Genomic DNA, 12,812 nt, shown 5'->3' on the forward strand with positions numbered 1-12,812 from the left:
TCGCTTCTCGTTCAAATCAGCCCTGCTTCTAGACGGCATCCCAACACCTGGCCGCCTCGTAAGTGCCCGGAGATGTTGTTGTTGTTGTTGTGACTGAGAGAAGGAGGAAAAGGAAATTGCACGGGCCTGCCTACTGGCTCAAGCCGAACCGCCACCGCTGCCACGTGCAGATAGAGGAGAGTTAAAAGATCAGTGGAAAGAGAAAAAGGAAAGAAAAGACGCGCGTCGCAGCAACAGCTGCGTCCGCCGGAACGGACGCTGCTCAAGAAACAAATAAGCGGCCGAAGCCGCGCTCGCCGAAGCGAGAACAGATGCTCTGCCCGGAGAGCTGTTGTTGTTGTTGTTGTGACTGAGAGAACGATGAAAAGGAAATACACGGGCCTGCTACTGGCTCGAGACAAGCCACCACCGCTGCCACGTGCAGATAGAGGATAGTTAAAAGAGCAGAGAAAAGAAAAAAAGGAATGAAAAGACGCGCGTCGCAGCAACAACTGCGTCCGCCGGAGCGAACGCTGCTAAAAAATATGGCTGAGGCTTAACTTGGTTAAGCCTGGAGAATGCGAAGCATCATCGTGTCGCGTAATTTGGAGGCGCACAACCACAGCGACGGCGCGAGGTGGGCCCCCGTTTCTCCACAGTCGTGACGTCATCGTGTCACGTGGTGTGACGTCATGTATCACGTGATTTGGCGGCGCACAACCACAGCGACGGCGCGAGGTGGGACCCCGTTTCTCCACTGTCGTGACGTCATCGTGTCACGTGGTGTGACGTCATGTATCACGTGATTTGGAGGCGCACAACCACAGCGACGGCGCGAGGTGGGCCCCCGTTTCTCCACTGTCGTGACGTCATCGTGTCACGTGGTGTGACGACATGTATCACGTGATTTGGAGGCGCACAACCACAGCGACGGTGCCAGGTGGGCCCCCGTTTCTCTACTGTCGTGACGTCATCGTGTCACGTGGTGTGACGTCATGTATCGCGTGATTTGGAGGCGCATAACCACGGTGAAGGGCTGAAGTGGTAGCTAAAGTAGTATGCTTCGCATAAAACAGATAAGCGGCCGAAGCCGCGCTCGCCGAAGCGACAGCGAGGCAAGCTCAGCTTTATACCGCTGCTGTAGCGTCACGTGGTCAGCTGCAGCGCCTGTGATGTGGAGCCTCCACGCCGCGGCCGACCGCGCGAGCCGGCAGCCCATCATCATCATCATCATCAAAACGTTTATTTCCACCTAAATGAGACTCCTTTTTGGACCCCCCCGCACGCAGGCCTAAGGGAGCCCTACTTAGGAGCCTCGCAAACTAAGGTCTGGTGAAGACACATTGTCTCTTCACGGCCTCAGCCGCCAGGCGGATGGCTTGTTGCTGCTTAGCGGGGTCCTCGCTCCGCAGCAAGGTCTCCCAGGCTTCTCTATCTTCTATATTTTGCTCGGCGCCCGGGCTTCCAGCACATTCCCATATGACATGGTCGAGAGTGCCCCTCTCCCCGCACGTTATACAATATTGGTCTTTCTCCTCTTTGGAGATTGTTATGTATACCCAGAAGGGGCTTATATAATTCCCCCCTTGCAATCTTCTCCACGCAATTGCCTCCTCTTTTGCGAGGGAACGGTCGGGCGGCGGATAGAGCCTCCTGATCAGCTTATAATGTTCCGTGATCTCGTGGTATGAAATTAGGCTATCTTTCATGTCTATGCGGGAGGGCTGCTCTGCGGCCGCCCGGTGATAGAGAGCTCGGGCAAGCTCGTGTGCAGCCTCATTTCCTGCAATAGACTCATGCGCTGGGATCCATATTATCTCTATGTTACGTTCTATTGGCCTCTCCTCGAGGACGTGTTTGGCCTCTTCCGAGATTCTTCCTTTCGCGAAGTTTCTTACTGCAGTTTTGCTGTCACTTAAAATCGTCGTGGCCTTGGTACCGACGCAAGCGAGCGCTATCGCCCAGGAAGTCGCCCCCACCTGGGGGCCACACCATGCCCACCTGCCCTAAATCCCTCCAATCTATGGCAATAAAGTTGTTTCTCTCTCTCTCTCTCTCAACTCTTCCGCCGCATTGGCATCTCTCGTGCGGCTCGAAGCCGCTACCGTTGGTACTCCTGCCCCGTCGACCACAGCGGATACAGCCGCCCCGTGCTGTCCGCACGCCGCGTCTACGTACACCACCTGGTCTGCCGGTCGCTCCTTCATCTTCCTCTCGTAGGCCTTAGCCCTATGTTCTCGCCTTTCCTTGTTATACACGGGGTGCATGTTCCGCGGCATAGGTGGGACGCATATCTTGGCCCTGATTCCTGCCGGGATGTTTACCATCTTGTGCGTGCTACTTTCTGGCCGGATTCCTACCCATTCGAGTATTGTCCTGCCCGTTTCAGACTGGCCGAGCCGTTCTAATTGGGATATTCTCACCCCCCTCTGCCAGCTCAACCCATCTGTTGTGTACCCCCATTTTTTCAAGCCGCTCCGTCGACGTAGATATCGGAAGTCCCAGAGCTCGCTTGGCGCATTTCCTCAATATTCTGTCTACCTTCTCTATTTCTGCCTTGTTCATGTTTAGGTACGGCGTCGCGTAGCAGATCCGACTTATTACGTTCGCCTGCGACATTCTCAGAAGATTCCTTTCTTTTAGTCCTCGCCCTTTTACCGCCACCCTCCTGAATATGCCTACCACTTGGTCTGCATATGGGGCTAATTTCTTTATGGTATTGGTGTTGTTGCCTTTCTTGTTGATAAACATGCCTAGGATCCTCATTTCCTCGACCCTGGGCACCTCCAGGCCTCCCACCACCACTTTAATTTCTACGTCTCTCTTGTTCCTGCTGTCGCTATTGTACACGAAGAGCTCCGACTTCTGCGGTGAGCACGCCAGGCCTCTTTCGGCCGCGTACTTCACCACTACGTCTGCTGCCCTTTGAAGACTCCACTCAATTGCCGCGTCGCTTCCGTTATTCATCCACATGTTTATGTCGTCCGCGTACATGCTGAATTTTAGATCAGGGATTTTGTTCAGCATGGCCGGGAGACCTCTCATCGCTATGTTGAATAAGAAGGGGGACAATACGGTGCCTTGCGGGGTACCTTTGCTGCCCAGCCTTATGGCGAGGAACTCTGCGTCGTGGAATTTAATCACCGCCTTCCTCCCTTGGAGAAAGTCCTTGATGTACTCGTATGTTCTCTTGCCCACGTTTACCTCCTCCAGACCTCTGAGCACCGCCTCGTGTCGGACGTTGTCGAAGGCCTTCGTGAGGTCAAGACCTAGGATCACCTTGGCATCTAATCCTTTCTTGTCTACAATGTCATGTTTGAGTCTGAGCATTACATCCTGCGTGCTGAGCTTAGGTCTAAAGCACACCACCTCGTACGGCCATAGGTTTCCATCTTCCATGTATCTCGTTAACCTCGTTTGCACTACGTGCTCCATGAGTTTCCCCACGCAAGACGTCAGCGAGATCGGTCTTAGGTTTTCCAATTTTGGTTCTTTTCCCGGCTTGGGGATGAGAACAACCTCTGCCTGCTTCCATTCCTCTGGCAATTTACCTTCCGTCCATACTTTGTTCATGTACCGCGCAATTGCATCTATCGAGTCGTTGTCTAGATTCCTGAGCATGACATTGGATATTTTATCCGGGCCAGGGGCCGAGCGATTTTTTAGCTCAGCGATAGCTGCTCTGATCTCCGCTACCGTAATGTCCGCGTCTAGATCTTCATTTTCCGCTCCTCCATATTCTGCCTGTCGTACTTCTGTCGCGTCCCCTATGTAAATGTCCCTGAGCCTGTCCATCAGCTGTTTGTCCGTCCCCTGGAAAGCGTGTCTCGCTTTCACTTGGTTAGCGCTCGCTGCCTGTTTAGATTTTCCCGGGTCGAGGAGATGCCGCAATATATTCCACGTCTTTGCTAGGCTCATGCCCCTTTCCATTTCGTCGCACCTGGCGTACCAATTTTGCTCGTTTAGTTTAATAGCATACGTTTCCATTTCCTTGGTGCGTCTGGCTAACGAACGCCTTAAATTTCTGTTCCATTTTTGAGACTTGAGTCTCTTCTCGAGCCTTTCCTTCTCCTTCCACATGCTCATTAACTTGCTATCCATTATCTCCGGTGCATGTTCCCCTCCAGCTACTGCTTCCGCGTGCCTGGCATGTTCCCTCAGCTGTTTCGTCCAGTCTCCTATGTATCCAATTTCCTTAGCTTTGTGGCTTCTGCGAATCTCCATGAATTTGTCCCACTCCACTATTCTCGCCTGTTTGAGTTTCCGTAGCTTGATTCCTTCTCCCAGCTTCGTAGCTACGATGAAGTGGTCACTACCCAGATTTTCTCTGGTGTTTGCCCATTCTACCCTGCCTGGATTAGCCGGCAGCCCATCTCTCCTCTGCTGTGACGTCATGTTGTCACGTGGTCAGCCGCCGCGCCTTTGATGTGGAGCCTCCACCGCCGCGGCCGACCGCGCGAGCCGGCAGCCCATCTCTCTGCTGTGACGTCATGTTGTCACGTGGTCACGCTAAAGGTGAATGGTAGCTCCACCGCCGCGCTCGATGGGCTGCAGTGCAGCTCTAGTAATATGCTTCGCATAAAAACCAGCGTCAGGAACTCCCTACACCCGCTAAAAACCGCCAAACGTATGTTTTGTGTCAAAAAGTTCATTTTGTTACATTTTATTAGTCTGTAAACAAATATACCTGATAATAGAAAAATAAAAGAAAGCACTACTTCATTTCCGACTAAAGACCGTTCACTATACTATCTTTATCGACTAGAGACTAGAATTGTGGAAAGGTTCGGAGTCCACGTCATGACTAGTTGCTACTGCTGACGGGGCCACAACTGGCTAATCCACAGGCGTAGGTGTGCTACATTTTCTGAGCGAGGAAGAAGAGAAAGCAACTTTCACGCGCATTCCAGCGTGAGCCAGGACCTGTCTGAGGGGCTGTTCAGCTTCTGCCCAGCGACTGCCAGCAGGTGAGCGAAACAGGCACTGCAGAGTGTTTCTGGTCATTTCGTGCTCGTATCCAGCGCGCTTTAGTGTGGACTTCACTGGTTCAACGCAGACATAAGGCGATGCTTGTCATGCGCCAGGCTTATGTGACCGTCAGCGCGCGGGGCCTTCAGAAGCGAAGGGCGTTTGAGAATTTCGTTCTTGTCGAGTAGAAGTGCGGCTCACTGTCCTGCTTCTTTTGTGCGGAAGTTCCCACTTGTGGCTGGTTCGAGAGACAGACGAGTCCCAAAGCGCTGGTTAAGCCGCGCCCACCGCAGCCGGTATGTTAGTGGGCCCGCCTCTGTTTTAGCACTTCTCACTTTTAAGGCGAAAGCCTTTAATGGCTCATACTGTCGTGACCATGACGTGTTAGCAGATTTGTCCGCGTTTCAGTTTGGTCGAAATGGCCGTGACGTCACTGCGCGCGAATTTTGACGGGTGTCCACCGATTTATGTGAGACAGTTAGTGCGCAATTTCCTTTCCCCAGATACAATTTTCTACTGCTGTCCACCGAAATATGTGAGACAGTTACTGCGTAATTCCCTTTCCTCAAATACAATTTTCATTTTCTTCATTACGCCCCACTTTCTCTTTCTTCTTTCACTCCCACTTCCTCCGTTCCTGTACGGTGCGGTTGAGGTGTCCACCGCTATGACAGAGAATTACAGCGCCATTTCCTTTCCTCAAAAAGCGTTGCGTTCAGAGGGCAACGCATGGCGCCGAACGGGTGTGGCGTTCCGTGGACTCCCTGGCAGCGCTACAACACGCTGTCGTGTTCCACTCCTAAAGGCAAAGATTAAGCGTCATTAATAGGTGGTGTCCAATCTGCCGCAAGGCATGCTGGGTACTCCGACTTCCGGGTCTTTCGGCGAGATGCGTTTGTACGGCGCTCTGCTTGAGATGCGGATTTACCAAGCTTAAATTCGCTCTTAATAAGTTAATAGGCGCGAATGAAGTTGTAAAAAAGGTCAGCATCCTCTACGTGCATTATTATGCCCACGCTCGACGTTCCGTATTGGAATTAAGGGCGGAAAAGCGTTGTAAGTGCGAACGTTTCGGCATGCGTCGTCTGTTCGCGCTGAAGTTTAGGACGCTTCATTCACTCGCTGAAAAGTCCGCCTCTTGTTACGGTTATCGTACGGCTGCTACATAGTTCTCTAATATATATTAGAGTACATATTGCTACGGGTCGACTCCGAGAAGTTGAGGCCGACGAAGTGAGAGGGCGCTTGGCGCGTGCTCGGGCTGTGAATTCTGGACGGTGGCCTGTGTTTTGGCATCCGGTGCGCCCTGTGCTTGTGTTCTGTTTAGCGTGAGTGCACCAGTGTTCTTCGTGGCGTGAACGCCTCCTGCCACGTAACATCTTGGTGGAGGTGAGGACTTTCCCCTTCCTCTCGTTCTGGACTATCCCAACACGGAGCTTCGCAGCGGTCGCTACACCGGGACCGCTACAATGACGAAGCCCGGCGACTCGCCAAGTGCCACTGCCCCTACATTCATGGTCATGGCTCATCCCCGTGACCCCGACATCTTTTCTGGTGCCTCAACTGAAAACGTCGAGAGATGGATCTCCATGTACGAACGTGTCAGCACCCATAACAGGTGGGACCCCACCGTCATGCTGGCAAACGTAATTTTCTATTTATCTGGCACAGCAAGGCAATGGTACGACACCAACGAGGACGAACTAACGAGTTGGGACATCTTCAAGGAAAAGCTTCGCGCTCTGTTCGGACCTCCGGATGCTTCGAAGCTCGCAACCCAAAAACACCTTGAGTCGCGTGCTCAGTCCTCCAGTGAAGGTTACGTCACGTACATACAAGACGTCCTTGCCTTATGCCACCAGGTTGACACCTCCATGTCGGAAAACAAAAAGGTGGGCCACATCCTGAAGGGGATCGCGGACGACGCTTTCCATTTGCTTCTGTGCAAAGGATGTGATACCGTGGATGCCGTTATTAAGGAGTGCCGTCTCTTCGAGCAAGTCAAGAGCCGGCGCATATTTCCACAGTTTGCACGACTTCCCCATACGGCCGCCACATCTACGTGTGCTTTGCAGCAGCCACCACCTAGCCCACCTCCCACTTCGCCTCTCAATATCACCGACGCAGTCACCCGGATCGTTCGCCGCGAAATGGAGGCCTGTGCACCTGCGGCCCCTCAACCTACCACCCCCAGTCACCCCTTGCCCGATGTCTCCCTCATTCAAGCCGTCGTGCGAGAGGAACTCGCAAATTTGGACCTCTCACATGCTATCTGTTCCATCGGGAACTCTAGCGTCCGACCACCAACCAGGAATGTTTTCCGTCCAAGGGCTCCGTACTTTCGTCGCTACCGTAATCCAGCAGAGTGGCGGACGCCTGATGATCGCCCAATATGTTTCAATTGTTCCTGTGTCGGCCACATTTCCCGGCACTGCCGCAATAGATGGTTTCCGACTCCTCGCACCGAGCTTTCCTATGCCAACCGTTCAGATATGCCCCCCCGTTTTCCGCCCCGACCACCTCATGACCAATCAGATTCGGCCAATGATCTCACCAGCTCCCGACCACGTCGTTCTTCCCGCTCTCCATCTCCCCGAGGCCGGCGATTCCGATCCCCGCAGCACCTTCGATCCTCGGCAGCCTCATACGACCGCTCTGACTTGGAAAACTAGCTGATGCAGCTCCCGGAGGTGACGCTGCATCCACGACCAGGCCCACAAATCCTCTACAGACCTCCCACTTGAACCAACTAGACGTTTGTGTTGATGGTGTCCCCGTGCGTGCGCTTATCGACACTGGTGCGCATATCTCTGTCATGAGTGCCCAACTTCGTCGTCGTTTACGTAAAGTTCTCACGCCGGCTCGGTCTCGAGTGCGTGTCGCGGACGGTGGAACAGTTAGTGTTGACGGACTCTGCACTGCACGCGTTAGTGTTGCTGGCCATGACCTTCCGGTGCAGTTCACTGTTTTGAACCCTTGTGCTCATGACCTCATCCTCGGCCTCGATTTCCTGTCAGAACACTCCGCCCTGATCGACTGCTCGCAAGGCGTCCTACACCTCGATCTCCCAACCATCGATCCTGAACCCTTGCATTCTCCCCGACTGTATTCGCCCGACCAAGTTTCTCTGCCCTCACTAGCCGCCTTATTCGTTACCCTACGTCCTACCTCATCAGTGGCCGATGGTGACTACTTAGTCGCCCCTATTTCAGATGTCTTGCTGCACCGCAACGTTGCACTGCCCCATACTGTCGCTACAATCAGGGGAAACAGCGTGTCACTACCGTTAATTAATTTCAGCTATTCAGCCCAAGTCCTTCCACCTGGCATATGCGTGGCAACGTTCTCCCCTCTTGGCTCCTGCCCAGTTGCCCCATTGGACCCTGCCCATGCATCAGCTCCTGCAGATCCTGTTCACGCTCCTACTTCGACTGACGCGATCACGGCAATGATGCCCTCCGATTTGCTCCCTGCACAATCTTGTCAGTTGCGTGCGCTTCTCGAGTCCTATTCCGACATCTTCGACCTCCATAACAGCGCCCTTGGCCAAGCTCTTACCGTTACGCACCGCATCGACACCGGCGACGCTCCTCCGATCCGCCGCCGACCATACCGGGTCTCCCATGCAGAACGACAGGTAATCCAGGCGGAAGTGGCAAAAATGCTGGAGAAGAACATCATTGAGCCCTCTCACAGTCCTTGGGCTTCGCCCGTCGTCTTGGTCAAGAAGAAAGATGGCTCGTGGCGCTTCTGTGTGGATTACCGTCACCTGAATAAGATCACTAAAAAAGATGTCTATCCGCTTCCTCGAATCGACGATGCCTTAGACTGCCTCTACGGAGCCAAATTCTTCTCCTCCATAGACCTACGCTCTGGCTATTGGCAAATTGCTGTGGATGACCAGGATCGGGAGAAGACTGCTTTTGTTACTCCTGATGGATTATATCAGTTTAAGGTTATGCCTTTCGGCTTATGTAATGCCCCAGCGACTTTCGAGCGCATGATGGACTCCTTGCTGCAAGGATTTAAGTGGTCCACTTGCCTCTGCTATTTAGACGATGTAATTGTGTTTTCTCCCTCGTTTTCGTCTCACATGGACCACCTCTCACAAGTTCTTTCCCTCTTCCGTCATGCCGGGCTGCAGCTCAACTCTTCAAAATGCCGTTTCGCGCGTCGTCAGCTCACTATACTAGGCCATGTCGTCGATGCTACAGGGGTTCGTCCCGATCCAGACAAGATCCGAGCAGTAAAGGACTTCCCAGTACCCCGTACGAGCAACGACGTTCGAAGTTTTTTGGGTCTTTGTTCTTACTTTCGTAGATTTATTCAAGATTTTGCCGACATTGCTCAGCCGCTCACCGATCTTCTTAAAAAGGATGTCAGTTTTTCCTGGGGGTCCTCTCAAGACAACGCCTTTGCCCACCTTATAAGGAAGCTTACCACTGCACCGGTATTGGCACACTTTGATGTGTCAGCTCCTACGGAAGTCCGTACTGATGCTAGTGGCCATGGAATCGGGGCAATCCTTTCCCAGCGTCAATCCGGCACACATCGCGTAATTGCCTATGCTAGCCGCCTCCTATCCCCTTCCGAGAAGAACTACTCCATTACCGAAAGAGAGTGCTTGGCCCTCGTCTGGGCTGTTGGCAAATTTCGACCCTACCTATATGGCAGGCCATTCACAGTTGTTACAGATCATCACGCACTGTGCTGGCTCTCTTCTCTGAAGGATCCTATCGGTCGCCTCGGTCGTTGGGCGCTACGACTCCAAGAATATGACTACGTTGTGATCTACAAGTCCGGACGGTTGCACAAAGATGCCGACTGCCTCTCTCGTTACCCTGTTGCCCACACTAATACTGTGACGAGCGCAAGCGCTATTGACCTGTTCTCTCTATCGCCGTTTACAACTATCGGCGAAGAACAGCGTCGGGATGCGGAGCTTCTCTCCATCATCGATCGCCTAACGTCCGCCCACACCGACCCTTCACTGAACCGCTTTGCTCTCGTTGATGGTATTTTATACCGCCGGAATCTTCAACCAACTGGTCCTGACCTTCTCCTCGTCGTCCCGAAGCACTTACGAACAGTCGTTCTCCACGAACTCCATGACCTCCCGACTGCTGGCCATCTAGGCGTTACTCGCACGTACGACCGCATCCGCCGTCGGTTCTTCTGGCCTGGCCTCTACCGCTCAGTGCGCCGTTACGTTGGTTCTTGCGATGAGTGTCAGCGTCGCAAGCGCCCTGCATCTGCTCCCGCTGGCTATCTTCAGCCCATTGACATCCCTCCGGAGCCGTTCTACCGTGTCGGCTTGGATCTTCTCGGCCCCTTTCCTGAGTCCACTTCTGGGAACAGATGGGTTGCAGTAGCCACAGACTATGCCACCCGGTACGCGATAACACGTGCGCTCCCCACGAGTACTGCCGCTGATGTCGCCGACTTTCTTCTTCAGGATGTCATTCTTCATCATGGAGCACCCCACCAATTGCTCACCGACCGAGGCCGCACCTTCCTTTCAGCAGTGGTAAACGACATTCTTCGCGCGTGCTCAACTAAGCACAAGTTGACGACCGCTTACCACCCCCAAACTAATGGCCTCACTGAGCGACTCAATCGCACGCTTACCGACATGCTCGCCATGTACGTCTCCTCTGATCACCGAGACTGGGACGTCGCACTCCCATACGTTACATTTGCATATAATTCATCCCGCCACGACACTGCCGGCTACTCTCCGTTTTACCTCCTGTACGGCCGCGAGCCTCAACTGCCGCTTGACACATTGTATCGAACATCTCGTCCCCCACATTCTGAATTCGCCCGTGAAGCCATTGCCCATGCCGACCATGCTCGCCAAGTCGCCCGTTCCCGCTTGCAAGCCTCCCAAGCTTCTCAGCAACAGCACTATAACCGCCGCCACCTGGACAGTGCCTTCTTGCCTGGGTCCCTTGTATTGCTCTGGGTGCCTTCTCGCCGTGTAGGGCTCTCGGAAAAGCTTCTTTCTCGATATGTGGGCCCGTATCGTGTGCTGCGCCAAGTCACAGCCGTCACATACGAGATTGAGCCTGCCTTCCCCGAGTGCACTTCCCGTACTCCACCCTCCGATATTGTGCACGTGTCGCGCCTCAAGCCCTACCACCTACCTTCTTCTGACACTCGCTAAGCAGCACCGCGACGGTGCTTTTGCGCCCGGGGGTCATGCTACGGGTCGACTCCGAGAAGTTGAGGCCGACGAAGTGAGAGGGCGCTTGGCGCGTGCTCGGGCTGTGAATTCTGGACGGTGGCCTGTGTTTTGGCATCCGGTGCGCCCTGTGCTTGTGTTCTGTTTAGCGTGAGTGCACCAGTGTTCTTCGTGGCGTGAACGCCTCCTGCCACGTAACAATATTTCCTAGAGGTTTCGCGCTTTCAGGCGCTGAATATCTGGACTACCAGCAACCGCTGCCTAGTATTACGTACGAGCGCACAGGTGCGCACATTGTAGCAGGGTGGCTACGACGGCAAGGAGCTTGAACCGTGCAAATCCGCGGAGGACTTTCGGTTCTTTTTCTATACACGCCGCGGTGGCCTAGCGGTTAGGGCGGAGGACCCGATCCGGGACGCGGCGGCCGCGTTTCTGATGGAGGCGAAGCGCGAAAGGCGCCCATGCGCTGCGCGAAGTCAGCGCACGTTAAAGAACTCCCGGTGGTTCCAATTATATGGACGCCTCTACTACAGCGTCCCTGGTTGCCCACGTGTCGCTCCTCCTCTCGAAAGTCTGTCAATGTTTTCTGATCAATGTTTTACAACCTTAGCAAGGGACACAATCTGTTTTATTGTCGGCTCCTGTACTTGTCAGCTTAATTGCTTTCGTTGGATATTTGCTATACTTCACGGAATAATTACTGCAGAAGCTGGTATTCTTAACAACTCTGTCATGTGATTTAGTTTTAGTTGAGCTGCAATGCAAAAATGCAACGGCTTTACAAATGTGTTGAATTTTCAGCTCTATAGTCTTTCTGCATGTACGAATTATGCCCCGACAAGCATGCACCGAGACTTTGTGGCTGAAAACCTCTACTTATGTGCGTCAAGAGCCCAGATGGGAAGTTACATGGCAGGTATATTCCAGCAGTGAGAGGCGTCCACTTACTGCAGCTTTGTTGGATGCACAAGAACTTTTGTCACAAACAAAATTAACTATGCATAGTTATGCACTGCAACTGCACTGCAATGCATTTCATACCCTGCATGGTGGTGTGGGACATTACAACCGATTTACATTTAACTTGCACCTCTGAATGTTAAGAATTTCTGTGTTCAATTTCCCGATGCTGGTTGCTGCATTAGGTAGACGAAAAAATGCACAAACATAAATGCTAAATTTGTTTTGTGTCATCTCTTGAACGTTCACTAGCTCCAAGGATGTAAAATCAATGTTGCTTCCCATCAAAGCAGAGGAGAGCCTGTAGCCATTTTGCTGTGGTGTACTTCGTGCTCCGAGCCTAGTTGAAGGAGATCCACCAGCCTGTGAACAGACAGATGTCGCCAATGATTGGTACCTCAGCTGTTGATGCCTAGCTATGTATAGAAATGTGGAGATGTATAACTTACGCACTGTATGCACAGTGTTTAAGGTAAGGTAGGTAAGTAACAACACTAGCAGCTAGGCAAGAGATGAGCTTGCCTTCTGTTTTTCCTAATAAAAACCTAAAGCCAAAACAAGGCATCAAAGCCTGCTACAGAGCTTCACTACAGGCACCACAACAGGCACTGCAGCGCTTGACTCTTCTCCTTTCTTTGTTTGTGTTTGCATGCTTTGGTGCTGCTCCTTTTCTTAGATTCAGAATGCGCCAACTAGCCCCAAAAGAAGTTTTATTGAACGT

This window comes from Amblyomma mixtum, chromosome 8 (assembly GCF_055824585.1).
Source record: "Amblyomma mixtum isolate Tamu chromosome 8, ASM5582458v1, whole genome shotgun sequence".
Taxonomy (NCBI): Eukaryota; Metazoa; Arthropoda; class Arachnida; order Ixodida; family Ixodidae; genus Amblyomma; species Amblyomma mixtum.